Below are 15,789 nucleotides of genomic sequence, written 5' to 3'. Positions count from 1 at the left end.
CAAAGATTTCATTTTTCACTACTCCTTCTCAGCATTGAACTGGAAGTTCCAGCTAATGCAATAAAACAAGCAAAGGAAATAAAATGTATACAGAGTGAAAGGGAAAAAAATAAAACTCTCATTGTTCACAGATAACATGATTGTGAACAAAATCCAATAGAAGTGGCAAAAAACTAAACAAAACAATACCCTAAAGGAAACAAAACTCTTAGAAGTAATCAGTTAGAACAAGGTTGCAGGAAACAATATTAATGTATAAAAGTCAATCAATTTCCCATATACCATCAATAGTGGCATTTGAAATTAGAAACACAATACTATTTACATTAGCACCTCTCCTCAACAAACTTTGTGTGAGAGATTTATCTGAGGAAAACTACAGAATTATGGCGAAATAAATAAAAAAAGAACTAAATAAATGGAGAGATATGCCCTGTTCTGGACAGGAAGATTCAATATCATCAAAATTTCTGTTGTTTTTTAAACTTGATCTATAGATTCAATGTAATCCCAAATAAAATCCTAGCAAGTTATTTTGTGGTATCCACAGACTAATTCTAATGTTTTTATTGAGGGGTAAAATATCCAAAATAGCCAACACAAATTTGAAGGAAGAACAAAGTTGGAAGACTGACACTACCTGACATTACAGTAATCAAGATAGTGTGTTATTTGTGAAAGAATGGACAAATATGTAAATGGAACATAATAGAGAGCCCAGAGATAGGCCCACATGAATATAGTCAACTGATCTTTGATAAAGGAGCTAAGACAATATAATGGAGCAAAGAGTCTTTTCAACAAATGATCCTGGAACAAATGGACATCCACATGCATAAAAATAAATCTATACCCAGATCTTATACCCCTCACAAAAATGAGCTCAAAACAGACCAGAGACCTAAGTGTAAAATGCAAAATTATAAAACTCCTAGAGCATAACATAGGAAAAAATCTAGATATTCTTGAGTTTGGTGACAATTTTTTAGATAAAACACCACAGGCATAATTAATGAAAAAAAAGAATTGATAAGCTGGACTTCGTTAAACTAAAAAATTTATTCTCTGCAAAAGACATTGTTAAGAAAATGTAAAGGTCAGACACAGACTGGGAGAAAATATTTCTGAAAGTCATATCTGATAAATAATTGTCATCCAAATATATAAAAAACTCTTAAAACTCAATACAATAAGAAAATTACAAAAAAACCTAAATAGGTTTTAAACCTAAACAAATAGGTTTAAAACCTAAACAAAGATATTCAAATGGAAAATAGGCATATGAAAAGATGCTCCACATCATGTCATTAAGGAAATGCAAATTAAAATGAGATATCAATATATATCTATTAGAATGATCAAAATCCAGAACACTGACAACACCAAGTGTTGCCAAGGATTTGAAGCAACAGAAACTCTGACTCATTGCTGGTGGGAATGCAAAATGGCACAGCCACTTAGGAAGACAGTTTGTCAGTTTCCTAGAAAACCAAACATACTCAACATACAATCCAACATTCATACTCTTTGGTATTTATCCAAATGTGCTGAAAACTTAGGTCTACAAAAAACCTGCACCATGGATGTTTATAGCAGCTTTATTCATAATTGCCACACTTGGAAGCAACCAAGACGTACTTTAGTAGTGAAATGAAAGAGTAAACTATAATGCATTCAGCCAATGTAATTTTATTTAGCACTAAAAGGAAATGTGCTATCAAGCCACAGAAAGACATGGAGGAGCCTTAGAGCATATTTCTGAGTGAAAGAACTCAATCTAAAAGTTACATACTGCATAATTCTAACTATGTGACATTCTGGAAAACACAAAACTATGGAGATAGTAGAAAGATCAGCAGTTGACAGGGTTTGAAGGAGGAGAGAGATGATTTGGCTGAACATGGGTAATTTTTAGGACAATGAAAATACTCTGTATGGCACTATGATGGTGGATTTCTGTCATTTACATTTTTTGAAACCTGTAGAATTACACCAAGCATGAAGATTAATGTAAACCGTGATAATAACATGCTAATGTAGATTTGTAGTAAAGGTACCACTCTGGTAGGGGATGTGATAATAGGAGGGGCTTTGCACGTTTCAGGTGGGTGTGTTGGGAAATCTCTGCCTTCCCCTTAATATTGCTGTGAATCTAAAACTGCTCTAAAAAATTAAATATTTTAAACAAGAGAGAGAGAAAGAGAGGAGAGACCAATATGTAGTAGAACAAGTGGAGGACTGAGAAAAGAAAGGCTGGGGCAGTGGCCTGGGCAGAAAAGTAGAGAAAAGCTATAGTCCCATTTTCAGTGGTTACAAAAAATTAGTGGGAAGTGGAAGGGAAGGGTGCACATGTTTATCTTAATTTTATTCTGGAGTTAGTTAAAATGCACTTACCCACACTTTAACAAAGAGAAATGGTTAAATGAATAAACACAGAACATGTAGGTGCCCAGCTCAGGTCCCAGGTGAACACCAGGTAAGTGGAAAAACTCTCAGAGGTAGAGGAGCTGGAGAAGGAGACAGTGTTGAGGTGTTTACATATATTCTTTCTAATGTCAATTGACTTCACTCCTCTTCCCTCCCCTATTCCTCACCAGGAAAGAGACCACTATAATGGTCAAATAATTCTGTGTTCCCTTTCTGCACACACTCAACAAAAATGCACACTGCCCTGTTGAGATCTCTCTTCACTGCAAGGCCTAGAGGAGACCCTGCTTAATAAGCCGGGAGTCAGGGCCCTGCCTGAGCTGTCATAAAACAAGATGAAAGCCCAGGATACTTTAAATAAGAAGAATGTGGGGGGCACAAAACAGACTGAAATACTAAAGGAAAGCAATAGAAAAACAAACAAAAGAAAACAAAAACAGAACTGAGACAACAAAAGTTGAAAAATATGTTTTTTTGACAAAACACAGTTGTATTAAAAATGTCTTCCCTGGATCAATTTTGGGGAATATTAATATCTTTTACATAAGGAGGTTCTATCAGCCAATCAATATTTTCTAAACCTAACACTTCCTAATTTACAATTAAATGAGAAGGACAAGCCAATGATTTGGGATGCTTCTTTTATAACAAAATAGAATATGATCGGTAACTTACTTGTTACATTCAATGATAATGATAGCTTATATTAATTGAGAACTTGCAAAGTGCCATGAATAGCATTAAATACTTAATATATGTTAACTTATTACCCCATTTTAGAGATGAGAAAACTGTGTCACTGAGACTGAAGTAAATTATCCAAAGACTCATCCTGTGGATGATTGGTAGAGCAGGGCTTTGAACCCAGGCACTCTGATGCCAGCATGCATGTTTTTAACCCTGTACTGCCCTGGCTTCCATGTGGAACAGCGTCACTGGAGTGGAAAGAGCTGATCAACTCACTATGCACATTCTTCAGTCATGTTCTGTAGAGTTTTTTTTTTTTTTTTCAATGAACATAAACTGGTCTTCTATGAAACAGATCTTTACAAAGATTTACAGCACATTGCTGGTTCCAAAATGCCAGCTTAATAAGGGCACTTGTGCAGAGTGCTTTGATGATATCTGTATGAATAAAAGAAGTATTTTTATGATTTGATCCCAAACAACACAAATCGTTTAAGCTTGTTTAGGTCTTCCATGAAGAATGCTGACTACTACCAATAATCTTCTAAAAAACGAATTCCATTTTAAATATTCAAATAAGTTACTCTAAAAATATAAGAACTAAAAAAGTAGTTTAAAAAAAATGAACCTACTGGAGTTGCCTTGAAAACAAATGAACAACAGGACAAAATTATAGAAGGTTTCTTTGTGTTCTTCACGTTGAGGCAGAGTCCTTCACAGTTCTTAGCAACAAGCATAGTGTTCTTAAGAAGTGTGTATCTATCAGATAAGAAAGTATAAAAGTAAGGGCCATAATGCAAGAGCAAGACCAGAAGACACCATAGAGCCATTGGCTTGTATGTTCTGCGGGGGTTGATTATCCACATCAAAGCTTCCAAGTCTTCTGGTTCCTCCTCTTAGGACTGTCTGATCTTGTGCTAGGTTGACAACAATGATGAACAAACATCAGGTCTGACATTGCCAGTCTTGATTTTTACAGAAGTCCCTTCCTAACAATTGCAACACACTGCTGTTTCCCTTTGTACATAGGTAGGATAATGCATTTCTATTTGACTGGAATGTATATTCTCAGCCTTTTCTCACCAGCCTAGGTATTAGCGACTCACCAGACACATAAGTAACTGTGAGGTGGAATGTGAGACCTCACACAGTGCACACCTTTTAAAATAGTCATGGTGACATAATTCAATAACAGTTTTCTACGTTGGGGTGGAAAATATTTTCAGAGAAGAATAAAGACTGCTAAAACAAAAGGTAGACGCCAATTTATAATCTAGAGCAATGCACCAGGACAGGAGAAACACTAGGGTCAGGGAAGTGTTCTGTTCTCCTTTCTCTTTCCCTCTCCTAAAGACAACACTGAAACTCAGTAGCCACATCTATCTTTTCTTTAAAGCACCAGGGTCAGAAACAATATAGGAGAAACAGAGTAGGAGGTTTGTTAGAGATGACAGAGTCTTTGGAAGGCTCCTGGAAAATAGGAAATACCTCTTGACATTAATTGATCTTTTTCCAAAATCTTCATTATATTTATCTCAAAAGTGCTATATGGTTCTCTTGCACCCCTTTTCAAGATAATAGAGCTTTGGGCGATGATCTCCTAGTCAGTCACCCCTATATCAACAACTATTGCTGCACAACTCCCAACTCCTTAGGAAAGGGCTGTGCATGGTAAAGTCATTCACACCCAAATTCTAACAGTAGATGTCAGCACTAGCCTTGCTCACTTAGTTTCAGCATATGTTTTAGGGAAAGAGAATTCAAATTGTTATTTGTTCAATGGCAACATCTTAAGGACAGGAAATATCTAAAATATTATTTTGAAAGAAAATAGATAATTATATGCTTGCCATAAATACTGAAATTTTCTCTTGGGAATGAAGAATTTGGAGAGGCTGCCCACATTTATGTAGACATGTTGAAATGTAAATTGAAAACCAAGCCTACTTTTAGATAGTTTTTATTCCTCATCAAACTCCCAGACAAATCTATTTGTTATAACATTCCTGAAGAAAGTAACAGATAGTGCTTGAAGTTAAAGAGAGAAAATTCTTATATTATCATATAAAATTTACATCTGAAGGCTTGACAGAGTTAGCTTTAATTGTGCTTTTTAAAAAATAGACTTTACAGAGGCCGGGAGTGGTGGCTCACCCCTGTAATCCCAGCACTTTGGGAGGCCGAGGCAGGTGGATTCCTTGAGGTCAGGAGTTTGAGACCAGCCTGGCCAAAATGGTGAAACCTCATTTGTACTAAAAAATAAAAAATTAACTGGGTGTGTTGGCATGGGCCTGTAGTCCCAGCTACTAGGGAGGCTAAGGCAGAAGAATCGTTTGAACCCTGGAGGCGCAGGTTGCAGTGAGCTGAGATTGTGCCACTGCACTCCAGCCTGGGAGACAAGAGGGAGACACTGTCTCAAAAAATAAAATAAAATAAAAAATAAAATAAAATATAAAAATAGACTTTATTTCTTAAAGCAGTTTTAGGTTGACAGCAAAGTTGGGCAGAGGTATAGAGATTTCCCATGTACCTCTTGCCCTCCCACACATACAGTCTCCCCAGCAATCAACATCCCCCACCAGGGTGGTGCATTTGTTACAACTGATGACCTGTATTGACGCATCATTATCTCTCAAAGCCCATAATTATATTAGTCTTAGCTCTTGGTGTTGTACATTTTATGAGTTTTGATAAATACGTGGTATGTACTCCCCATTGTAGCATAATAGAGAGTAGTTTTACTGCCTTAAAAATCCTCTGTACTCTGCATATTCATCCCTCCTGTCCCCCTAACTCTTGGCAACCACTGAACCTTTTTGAATTCCATATTTTTGTCTTTTTGAGGATGTCATATAATTGGAATTATACAATACATAGCTTTTTCATTGACTTCATTTACTAATATGCATTTAAGTTTCCTCCCTATCTTTCCATGGCTTGGTGGCACATTTCTTTTTTTGTTCTAAATAAAATTTAATTGTCTAAATGAACCACAGTTTCCTTATCCGTTCACCTACTGAAGGACATCTTGGTTGCTTCCAAGTCTGGAAATTATGAATAAAGCGGCTATAAACATCTTTAATTCAAGTTTTTGGGTGGACATAAGTTGTCAACACATTTGGGTAAATATCAATGAGTATGATTGTTGGATTGTATGTTAAGAGTGTGTTTAGTCTTTTAAGAAACTGACAAACTGTCTTCCAAAGTGGCTGTACCATTTTGCATCCCATCAGCAATGAATGAGACTTTTTGTTGCTTCATATTCTTGCCAGCACTTGGTATTGTCAGTGTTCTAGGTCTTTGGCCATTCTAACAGATGCTTATTGACATCTCATTGTTTTAATTTGAATTTCCCTAATGACATGATGTGGAATATCTTTTTATGTCCTTATTTTCCATCAGAATATCTTCTTTGGTGAGCTGTCTGTTAAGATCTTTTGTCCACTTTTTAAATGAGTTGTTTTCTTGTTGTTTTTATTGTATTGAGTTTTGAGAGATCTGTATATATTTCAGATAGCAGTTATTTATCAGATATGTCTTTCACAAATATTTTCTTCCAGACTGTGAATTGCCTTTTCGTTCTTCTGACAATGTCTTTCACAGAGCAAAGGTTTCTAGTTTAATGAAGTCCAGTTTATTCATTCTTTCTTTTATAGATTGTGTCTTGGTGTTGTATCTAAAATGATATCACCATACCCAAGTCATCATTTTCCCCTATGTTATGTTCTAGCAGTTTTATAATTTCGCATTTTACATTGAGTCTCTGATCCATTTTGAGTTCATTTTTGTGAGGGTGCAAGAGCTGGGTGTAGATTCATTTTTATGCATGTGGACATCCAGTTGTGTCAGCATCATTTGTTGAAAAGACTCTTTGCTCCATTGTATTGCCTTTGCTCTTTTGTCACAGATTAGCTGACTATATTTATGTTGGCGTATCTCTGGGCTCTCTATTCTGTTTTTCTGATGTATTTGCATATTCTTTCACCATCACCACACTGCCTTGATTGCTATAGCTTCATGGTAATTTCTGACATTGCATAGCATCAGTCCTCTAACTTTGTTTTTCTCCTTCAATATTGTGTTGACTATTCTAGATCTCCAAAAAAAATTATAGTCTTTTTTATCAATAGTTACAAAATAACGTGCTGAAACTTTGGAATTGCATTGTGTCTATAGATCAAGTTCGAAAGAACTGCCATTTTGACAATATTGAATTTTCCTATCAAAGAACAGGTAATACCTCTCTATTTAGTTGTTTCATTCCTTTCACCACGTTCTCTTCATATAAATCTTGGACATATTCAGTTAGATTTATATCTAAGTATTTCATTTTGGAGGTGTTAATGTAAATAGTATTATGTTTTCTTTTTTCTTTCTTTCTTTTTTTTTTTTTTTTGAGATGGAGTCTTGCTCTGTCGCCCAGGCTGGAGTGTGGTGGCGTGATCTCGGCTCACTGCAAGCTCTGCCTCCCGGGTTCACGCCATTCTCCTACCTCAGCCTCCCGAGTAGCTGCAACTACAGGCACCTGCCACCATGCCAGGCCAATTTTTTTGTATTTTTAGTAGAGACGGGGTTTCACTGCATTAGCCAGGATGGTCTCCATCTCCTGACCTCTTGATCTGCCCGCCTGAGCCTTCCAAAGTGCTGGGAGGCATAAGCCACTGTGAGCCACCATGCCCGGCCAATAGTATTATGTTTTCTTTCTCCCTTTCTTTTCTTTCTTTCAAGACAGAGTCTCGCTTTGTTGTCAGGCTAGAGTGCAGTGGTGCAATCACGGCTCCCTGCAGCCTCAACCATCCAGGCTCAAGCTATCCTCCCACCCCAGCCTCTCAACTAGCTGGAACCACAGACATGTGCCAACACATCCAGCTAATTTTTGCAATTTTCGTAGAGATGGTGTTTTGCCATGTTGCCCAGGGCTGCTCCTGGAGTTGTGCACAGTGAACCTCCAGTAATTTCTTTGTTACAACTTAGGTTTTCCTGCCTCAGTACTGGTTCTAGAGGCGGTTTCTGCCTTGGTAAGTTGTGATTCTATGTATTAATTTGTCTGTTTCCCTAGTTGTTGGTGCAGGTATTTGCCGTGGGACATCACTTCTCCGATGGACCAAGAAGATACATGTAAGAATTGTTCATTTTTCTGTTTGTTCTGCTTCTTATTTGTTAAGATGAGTGATGACGTCCAAGCTCCTTACATGCAGGACCAAAAACTGGAAGTCCTAATTATTCTTTTAAAGCATTCACCTTTCCCTCATTTCACGTCTGTATTGTTGAGAACTATTTACTTTGAGAGGTATTCTCACAATACCAAGTTCTTTAGCTCCTTTATTTTATAGAGTATTTATTAGCAATAGAAGGCTAACAGTCTATTAATGTTGAAAGTGATCTTAGAAACCATCCAGTCCAACCCATATTTTTAAGATGAAAATTAGGTTCAGAAAAACTAAGCAACTTGATCAAGGTCATTGAGAGCCAAATTTCGTCAGTCTTGTGCTTTTTCTCACCACATTCCACATCTCTCAATTTTAAATTGCTTAATTTGCAGATCTCTGTAGTAGGAATGAGTGTTTACGTAGTCTACTGTTGTAAGTGGAAGTTTGGCTTAATTTCCAAAAACATCTGATTAAAAACAGTTTTGTATGGTGAGGTCTACTGTTTGATTACTCATTTCTGCCTCCACCTCAGTTTTGTAGTGATATCAATCGTGCTTCCCTCAAGTTACAGAGGATGGTGACCCTATTCCCTAGGCAGATTCTGTTCAGTCTAAGCCCTGGCTGGAAATCGTGTTTTCTGTCCAGTGCTTAGCTTAGGAATAAACATGTGACCTAATTTGGGACATTGGGACATAAGAGAAAATCTACGGAGGGGCTTCTGGAAGAGGTTTCTTTGTTCCTAGGAGATAAAAACAATGAAAGATTGTTTCCTGGATGTTGCCACATCTGGATGTGAGGCCTAGAGCTCCTGCAGCTGATTTGGGACTATAAGCGGAGCTAGCTGGAGGGCAAATGGCGAACAGTAACGAAGATGGATGGGGAGATGGGAACAACCCAGATCTTGAGGACATTGCTAAGCTGCTAGACTTCCTTTACCTTAGATGTTAAATTACCTTATTGTTTGAACCAGTTTAACTTGCCATTTTTTTTACTGGCAGCCAAAGTTAGCCTAACAGAAACAGCTATCAAATGCATATTATCTTATTTCCAAGTTTACTTTAAACATATACTTTGCTTAAATTTAATATAAACCTAATACCTAAATGTAGTGTCTGGCCCATAATAGTAATATTTTCAGAAGAATCTAAGTACTGTCTAATTTCTATGCCTACAGATTATGACCATAGTTCTCTGTTCTTCAAGGTCCAGATGTTACAATGTGATGACATACTCTCCCACATAGGCCTGCCAATTTGGGATTGTTTAGTATATTTTTAAAATCTGAACTAAATGACTTTAATCAACAAGTTCTCCTTACAGTTTGCTGTCATCTTGTGATCTACTGCTTTACTTTACACATTTATGTTACTTGCTGGACCCTTGAGGTGTCTGTATTTAAGACCCTGTTAAACTGCTCTGTGCAGAGATAAAAAAAAAAATCTCCAACCTCAGTGCCCTTTACTCCAACTAGTTTCAAACATTATAGGTAGCTCAGAAATTCTGTATCTCCAGACACTAGGGTTTGTATAGGCCAGTGCTTCTCAATCCGCGCTGCAAATCAGAATCAGCTGGGGAGAGTTTGAAGTCCTGATGTCCAGGCCCCATCCCAAAGGAAGTAAGTTAGAATCTCTGGGAATGGTACTTAAAATTTTTTAAAATACTTTTAATTTTGAAATAATATGAAACTTACAAAAAAGTTACAAAAATAGTATAAAGAATTTCTGTATACAATTCATCCAGATTCTTCATGCTATCTTTATCATGTTCTTTCTGTCTGTGTGTGTCTCTCTCCCTGTGTCTCTCTAGAATACTTTTCTCTGTACACACATATTGTTTTCTGAAACATTTGAGAGTAAGCTGAAGACATGACACTACTTCTAAATATTTTATTGGGCATTTCAGTGTATATTCCTAAAGCAGGGGTCCTCAACCCTCCTGCCACAGACCTATACCCAGTCCGTGGCTTGTTAGGAACTGGGCTGCACAGCAGAAGGTGAGTGGCAGGTGAGCGAGCGTGACTGCCTGAGCTCCGCCTCCTGTCAGATCAGCAGCAGCATTACATTCTCATGAGTGTGAATCCTATTGTGAACTGCACATGTGAGGGATCTAGGTTGAACGCTCCTTATGAAAATCTAATTCCTGACGACATGAGGTGGAACAGTTTCATCCCGAAACCATCCCCAGCTCCCAGCCCCAGTCATGTCTATGGAAAAATTGTCTTTCATGAGAGCAGTTGCTGGTGCTAAATGACATTTTCTTACACAGTCGTAGAACAATTATCAAAATCAAGAAATCAACACTGATACGATTGTGTTATCTAATCCACAAACCTCCAAATTTCTCTAAATATTCCAGTGATGTCATTTTCCTGGTTCAGCTTCTAGACCAGGATTCTTGAATTCAAGAGCACCACTGAGTTTAGTTGTCATGACTCTTTAGTCTCCTTTAATGTGGAAACATTCCTCATATTTTTCATTTAAAAAAATAATAGACCAGTTGTTTTGTAGAATGTCTCTCAGTTTGGGTTTTTAGATGTTTCCTCATGATTCAATTCAGGCTATACATTTTTGACAGGAATATCCCAGAAGTGATACTGTGTTCTTAGTGCATCATTACCAGGAGGCAAATGACAGGCATTCACCTTTTAAAATCTGCCTTTGTGATTTCAACATGTGCCCAAGGTTGACAACTACTTTGGACAAATATATATACATCCTTATTTTTCAAGCTGAATGTCTTTTTAACGGATGGAACCAGGAAGTAATTAGGAAAGAATCTTCTAATTCTGCAGAGGACAAATCAAACAAGTCAAAATTTGATGTCAAAATGTTGGGGAGATTGGTGACTTGGCAGAAGGAAATATAAGAGATGAAGAAGTAATGAAGTGTCTTTATGTTCTATCCAATTTAAGTCTGTTTCTTAAACTGCTGCTGAATTGGTCAACACATTTGGGTACTTCTCCCTATTATCCAGCCTTATTACGCTGATTAAGCTCCTTCTCTCCTCTGTGTTCTCATGACTGTGATTCTTTGGAGTTGTAATTATCATACTTTCCCTTGTATTTAGGATACCTATGCAGGGCAGTGGCTTACATCTGTAATCCTAGCACTTTGGGAGGCCAAGGCGGTTGGATCACATGAGGTCAAGAGTTTGAGACCAGCCTGGACAACATGGTGAAACCTCCTCTCTCCGAAAAAAATACAAAATGTTAGCTGGGTGTGGTGGCAGGCACCTGCAATCCCAGCTACTTGGGAGGCTGAGGTAGGAGAATCGCTTGAACCCAGGAGGCAGAGGTTGCAGTAAGCTGAGATTGCACCATTGCACTCCAGCCTGGGCAACAAAGCAACAACTCCATCCAAAAAAAGAAGAAGAAAAAGATACATACTTGTTTTCTCCATTAGGTTGTAAGTTTCCTAGGTGCAGAAAGTTTTTAGTAAAATTTTATCCACATATACCACCTAGGTGATTGTAAATTATTAGACACTCAATGAACGCTTGCTGAGATAGATTATAGGATGTTGCTAGCCTGCATTTTCTGCTAGTTTTGAAGAAAATCAGATAAGATGTGTAGATACAGACTCATGGCAAATTAAGTTGGTCTGAGTCACAAATTCAGGTATAAGAAATACCACATTTCTTTATTTTCAATGGAATAACTTAATTTGAGATTTATACTGCCAAGTGGTTAAGAAACCTAACTGCAAGCATTCGTGGAGCTTCCCACCCCTTGCTTGAGCTCATATTAAGAATTCAGAATTATGAATAGTTCCCAAATACATATAACTGGAGGAGGCATTAAAAGGAAATGGGATCTTCCTCTTCTAGTCTTTGTTTCTTGTCCATATTGATAACCTACTGGTTAAATCGGCCAGTTTGCTTTAGAAGTAAGCAGGCTTCCAAATTAATCTGCCTTGAGGAGGTCTTGTGACGTCTCAATGGCGACATTTCTCCAAGTAAAGAATCTTAACCAAAGTTCCTCAAATTGTTGATGTGCTGAACAGTGTATAACTGGCTGACACTGAATAGGATGCTGATTCATTTTAAGATGAGCTGAAGCAACATATTTTACCGATTGTCTTGAATGTAGACATCTTTTAGACTGTACGTTGTCATCTGTAGCTAATGATTGTAACTTCTGTATCGTACCCTCCAATGAAAAGAGGACATCTTTGGTATGAGGAGCCCTTTTCCCTTCTTTTTAAACTTTCCTATAAAAATCTTTCATTTTGTGACAAATTCCAGAACACTCTCAACTTTGTTGGTGTGTGTTCCTGGGTTGATCCTCACATTTGGCTTTTCATAAACCTTCATAACATTATTTCTGCCTCAACAGCCTTAACTTCAGTCAACAATACTTTACTACTTAGATGACAATTATCCTTGTCCTTGTGGTCCATATAGCTTTGATGGCTCTCTGTGGCTTTCATATCCTGGGATTTGATTATGAAGCAATGATGTCTCTTAACTATCTTGGAGCCCAAGAGAGAAAAATTTGGCTCACAAATATTTTGGCTCACAAACTTGCTTCGATGACAAGCAAACCTTTTTACAAAAAACATGGTGCATGCCTTTCAGCAGGCCACGTGCTCTCTAGTTAGTCACAGTCACCGCCACCCCTTACTCTTACACCCATGTGCTTCATACATTTGCATGACCTTCACGCCATCAGAGACCTAGGACTTTGCTGTCCCAGCCCTTAGGCTCTATTCCTCTTACTGGTCTTGCTAATTTGCTGGGATACACCTCCAGGAGCCAGAGCTTGGATCCTCTTCTGGAAACTACAGACCCCTTTTCTATCCCTCCACCCTACAGTTTCCCTACAGGGAAGCATCCTTCTAAGCCACTCTGGTCCTTCCTATGCTCTGTTGCTCTGTTCTCATTCTAACACCTCCTCCTGTATTGGGTCACACCATCTGCCACTTCTTTATTACTGCATGCTTTCCCCTTCCAATTCCATTTATTTTCTGAAGGAGTAGGTTTTAAAGCTTTCTCTTTGAATGGGAAGAAAAGAAAATAGTAATAAAGATCAGGAGAAAAAAAAAGTTAATATTTCAAATATTATTCCTGCAGAGAGTTAGTTATTCCAGGCTCCTGTGCTGTAGGGTAACAGTAAGCTAATTATTCCTGTCTCTTAGCTGAACTTGTCTATCATCAAATGATGATACTTAGTAAGTAAAATGCACAAGTAGTTTAAAAAGATAGAATACCTTGGAAATACACTTAAAATCTAATACGCTTTTCATTTTCCCACACATTTATTTTTTTTATAACCTTCAACAGGTAAAACTCAAATTTTGCTAACTATAGAATTAGAGGGTGACCTTGGTGTAAGATAACTGAACTAAAACTCTCACAAGCTTCTCCCTACATAGCCATTATCCCAGCTTTCTCCAAATGGCTAACCAACATTTTATTTCCTTAATCACAGTCTTCCCCTCCAAGGAAAACATCCATACCATATTCAACTGCTCAAACCACATTTCTACCTCTGTAGATCATATTGGGTTGCACACGTTTTTGAGGACTTTCCTACCCCAGGCCATTTAAATGACATATAAATTATATCTTAAGTATTCTTTCCAAAGAGCACTTCCTTCTGATTGACTAGAAGATTGTTAACTGTTCCCCATCCTGACCACAGTCTGTCTGAACATGCTGCTCACCCAGTTTGGAGGACACTTTAATTAATACACTGTTGTATTTTTGAGATTTCTCCAGCTTCTAATGGAGCTGTCTTTGAGAATAGTCTTGAATTTTGGGGGGAGGGTTGGTGGTGGCAGAAAAGGTGGGTGGCTTACACTCCTGGGTCTCACAGGTGTTTATAGGATGTCTAAAACATATCAATAAGTTTCTGGCACATCTGTGGAAGGCAGAGCCTCTTCTCTGCTAAGTAGTGGCTGTGGAACCTGGAGGAAGTTCCTACATGTTTCCAAGCCTCAGTTTCTTCTTCTATAAAGTGGGGCAACAGAGTTTCCCTGGGAGAGTGATTTGAGCTTTAACAAGACACTTAGAATGCCTCCATCACATAGTGAGCCCTAATTATTATTATTTCTTATGTCCTTAGATTCTCCTGTGCCCCCCAAATCTTCTTTTGCATGCTCAGAGACCCTGTGCCACTGGGAATGGTTGTCTACTAGGTGAGTTTGGGAGCAGTGGGGCTGGAGCCACAGAGCCAGCACTCCCAGTGGAACCTGAGGAAGCTACTTCACCTCTCTGGCCTCAGCTTCCTCATCTGTTAACTTGAGATTTCTTTGCATTTTTCTGAAACTCCATCCACTGCAACATGCTTATCAGATTAAAGGTAGAAGAGGGCACAGGCACATATTTGGCTTGTGTGTTAAAAGATCCCAGAGAATTGGGACAGATATACCAAGCCCTAGCAAAATTTCATATCTTAGCCATGGTGATATAACCGAAATATGTACTTTGGTTTTCGCCCCTACCTCCTTCCCTTTTCCTTGCATGGAACTCCTAAATTATATCATTGGAATTTGGGGAAGTTATAAGTGTTTTTTTGTATACTAACAAAATGACTGATAGTTGGGGGCTCCCAGATAGCTTCAGGATGAAGGCTGGTTGACAGGGGAACCAATTATATGGTTGGAAGGTTGGAACTTTCAGCCCAATCTTCTGATCTCTGGGGAGAGGAGAGAAGCTGAAGGTTGAGTTGGTCACCAGTGGCCAATAACTTAATGAATCATTCATTAATAGTGGAGCCTCCATAAAGACCCAAAAGGACTGGGTTGAGAGAACTTCTGGGTTACTGAACACGTGGAAGGTGACATACTCCAAGAAGGCATGGAAGCTCCGTACCCCTTTCCCATACCTTGCCCTCTGCATCTCTTCTATCTGGGTGTTCCTAAGTTGGATACTTTTATAATAAATGGGTAAATGTAAGCAAACTGCTTCCCTGCATCCTGTGAACCACTCTAGCAAATGACTGGGCCCCAAAAAGGGGCTGTGGGAACTCCCAATTTATAGCCAGTTGGTTAGAAATTCTGGAAACCCTACTTGGAATTGGCATCTGAATTGGGGGTAGTCTTGTGAGACTAAGCCCTTAAACTGCGGGGTCTGACTCTAACTCCTGGTAGACAGTGCTAGAGTTGAATTAAATTAAAGGACACCCTGTTGGGGTCAGCTGGAGAACTACTTGCTGTGTGGGGAGAGAACCCCACACATCTGATGTTAGAAGTAAAATATTGAGTGTGAAGTGTCTCTGTGAGAATAGAACAAACAATTTAATGTTTCCAATCTCTTGCCACTATCTGCTGTCCTCAGCACTAAGACAACCTGGTCTTTAAAAATCAGGGGGGTTTTAGAAGTAGGTAACTATCTGAAATAGTTGGTGATGATTTGGTGGTTCCAGAAAGAATAAGAAAAACACCACATGGAGCCTTATAAGTAGATATAAGATGAATTCCAAGATAGATCAGGCCAGTTTTACCACAACACACATCTTCCTGTGTGGTTCACTCCTTCTCTCTTTTTGTTTTAACTAATGTTTCTGTCTTCTCGGTCTTCGTTT

General features: G+C 38.3%; 1 protein-coding gene across 3 annotated transcripts in view; it reads left to right on the top strand.

Moving 5' to 3' along the window:
- SLC38A4 (solute carrier family 38 member 4) overlaps window positions 1-15,789 on the top strand; it is a 207,443-nt gene that overhangs the window by 10,514 nt on the left and 181,140 nt on the right. The window lies entirely within an intron of this gene.

Source organism: Symphalangus syndactylus, chromosome 17, assembly GCF_028878055.3.
Source record: "Symphalangus syndactylus isolate Jambi chromosome 17, NHGRI_mSymSyn1-v2.1_pri, whole genome shotgun sequence".
NCBI classification, from domain to species: Eukaryota; Metazoa; Chordata; class Mammalia; order Primates; family Hylobatidae; genus Symphalangus; species Symphalangus syndactylus.
The sequence above is the reverse complement of the archived record's forward strand: the minus strand, read 5'-3'. Positions and strand labels throughout refer to the sequence as shown.